The sequence below is a fragment of the Populus euphratica genome, unplaced genomic scaffold (assembly GCF_000495115.2).
Source record: "Populus euphratica unplaced genomic scaffold, PopEup_1.0 scaffold287.1, whole genome shotgun sequence".
NCBI lineage: Eukaryota > Viridiplantae > Streptophyta > Magnoliopsida > Malpighiales > Salicaceae > Populus > Populus euphratica.
The window spans coordinates 88512-91807 of NW_011500095.1; positions in this window are offsets into that span (position 1 = coordinate 88512).

The following is a 3296-nucleotide window of genomic DNA, read 5'->3' on the forward strand; positions in this document are numbered from 1 at the left end:
AAAAATATATATATATATATATATATATATATATATATATATTGTATAAAACAAACCTCAAGTTGATAAAAAAATTAAAAGTTTAAGGACTAAAACGTGAATTATTCAAACTCTGGGGAGGACATTGCTCTATTTGTCCCAAGCATACTCGTGAATTAATTCATTATTATCTCCTACTAAATTATTTGCTTCAACAAAGTTGCATTTAATGGTGGGGCCCATCTATAAAAATTGTGTTCTATTTTGTAATCGAATGAAATGAAATCACGGTCCAACAAAAATGCCGCTGCAAATGCTGAGCCAAACAGGCTCTAAATAGGTGAAGCGAAAGTCGTGTGTAGCTGTGTTGTTGGCAGGGACAAAAGCAAATTGTCCGGGAACTGCCACCCCAATCAACTCAAACAATGAAGCTTCGTCAAGTATATATCTCAAGTTTCCGGTGTAGTAGGGTAATAGAACCACCAACCCCACCACCCCCCCAGGATTCTTTCTTTCATTTTAAGTCAGAAAAATTAAATATAAGAGGTAGAGAGAGTGGTGATGCGAAGTCAGTTCATCTAGAAGCCTCACCAGTGATTTAAATATTTGCGTGCGCATGCGTGATGCATACATGCACACACAACCATCCCGAAATATTATCCCCAATTACTATATTTAATTTCTTGTATATAATTATCATGGAAAATAGACGTAAATTAACTTGAAAAATCGAAGAAGAACATGTAACATTACCTAATGAAGTAGATTATATTGGAGAAGCTAGTTTACTTCTGCATGAAGAATTTCACACAAAGCTAGTTTACTTCTGCATGAAGAATTTTATACACACACACACGCATCCAGTTCTTGCATAATGACCACTCAATATAACCAATTCAATGCTATGATGATAACACGCCACTTAATTTTAAACTAATCAATTTTGTGATGATTTTCTTTTTCTTTTTCCTTATTAGGGTTTGATATTTCAAACCAATTTACGCATAACAAAATCTAGTTTTTTTTTTTTTTAATTTAAGTAATTAGATCATCAATTCACTATGAGATTAAAACAATAATATCCGTATGAGGTATCCCTTCATCATAACCTTATTTCAAAGAGTTCATAACTCATCACAAAGCACGTATTGTGCTCTGCTAACTCAATCAAATCAAAAAACTTTTCTCATCATTAAGGTTGTACCCATCAATTGTCTCCTGTTATTATTGTATTTTTTTGGTATATATCAAACCATTTCTCAATATATTCTTAAAATGGAATTCAGTTTATCTTATATCATCGCAACATGGCATGTTCTAACCTATATGAAGTCATTAGGGGAAGAAAAAACAATTGCTCGAAACCGACAACCAAGTATGATCCAAATGCATGTTCATGAGAATCTCCAGAATCTTAAAACAAAAATGACTCCAATTATATATTAATTTGTGTTTTCAATCGATGATAAAATGGTCAGACAAACTTAATGCCTTCGGTGAAAATGCAAAACCCAAGTAATATTTTCCATGCCTTTAATTCCATAGACCATAAATTTTAGTCTAAAGTCTCCTGTTTCTTTATGGCTCTACAATAGGCTATTTTCAACTCCTAATCAAATATGCATACATGGCAGAAGAGGAGGAGTCATATGATTAATTTGTCCTCTACTTCAGACGTTGACAATACCCATGTACATTTTGTTTTTCTAATGAAAAAAATACTCTTGAAAAAGATTGATTTTTAAAAAAAATTAATTTTTACATCATTTTAATATATTAATTTCAAAAATAAATTTAGAAAAATAAAATATATTATTTGAATGTATTTTAAAAAACAATAGTTGTTATATTAACTATTTTTTGTAAAAAAAATAATAATAATAAAACTGAAGCTTCATAATTAGTTTGTCGGCCACATGTCGGTAACGAGTTAGTTTGAAATTTGTAGCCCGAGGACATTTTGCCATAATGGTGGTTGCCAATGTAATCTAGAAAAGTGAAAAACTGTAAATTATTTATAATTTTTTTAATACGAAATGATTTTATATTAAAATAGTAGAAGTATTTGAGAAATTAAAGTTGGTGCTTCACAAGTGGTCGTTTATGAGGTAGTTTGAAACTTGTAACAAAGACGACCTTTTGCTCTAATGGCAGTTATCAATGCAATACAGAAAACTGAAAAACTTGTGTGCATAATCAATTAAGGTTCCAAAAACCCAAAATTAGACTAAGAAAAGAAGCACTGTTACTTTGCCATCAATTTCAGGAGTTGACAATTTTATTTTTATTTTTATTTTTTGTGATCTGAAAAGAAATAATAAAGTTGGTTTGAAATTTGTAGCGAGACGACCTTTTGCTTTATTGGTAGGTGCCATGCAATTCAGAAGACTGAAACACTGTACTTTTATATAATCTTTTAATATAAATTAATTTTATATTTGAATTTGATCATATATACAGCTGAAGTGACAAACTCTCCGCTATTATTTAGATATTAGCTATTTTAATTGCGTTTAGTTTAGTTGCGGGCCCTAGATTTTTAACATATACATACACATATATATATATATATATATATATATGCTATTTCAATATGTGTTTTACATAAAAAAAAATTAGTATAAATTGAAAAGTTAATGTAAGTATCTAATTAGATAAATTGGTAAATATTTATATAAATAAATTGGTAAATTTTTATTTATAAAACTAAATCCCATCTATATAAAACAAAAACAATATAGATAAATCACAATAATATCTTCAAAAAATAAATACACATAAAAAATTTTAAAAAATTCATTCAAAAAATATCTTTAAAATTTATGGTTTAAGTTTTATGGTTATAAAATTGAGATAAATCGATAAAAAAATATTTAAAGATAATCACAAAAATAATTTTTTAAAAAATAATATATAACAATGAAATCAAAAAATATTAAGCATGTCATTTTGTATGGCCTCAAGCTTTTGGGTTCGTTTACGAGCAAGTAGAATAGATTCTCATCACTCAACTTTGGTTTCCTACAACATAAATCATGGATAAATTTTCCACGGACAGAAAATAATCAATAAATAATTTCTGAAGGAAAATTTGATAAATAATTGTATTATTTTTATTCGTTAATTATGTTTTCACAACAATGTAACAAATGAGCATATGAAGCTAATTAAGAGAGTGGAAACCGCAGATAATTCAACCAATTGGCATGTGGACATGTTTCCGAATCTTAGATTCTAATGGTGGAATGATACCCACGAAACAAGCTTTGGGATCTTTGAAGCATTTGGCATGATACCCTGATTTTGTTTCCTGTGGT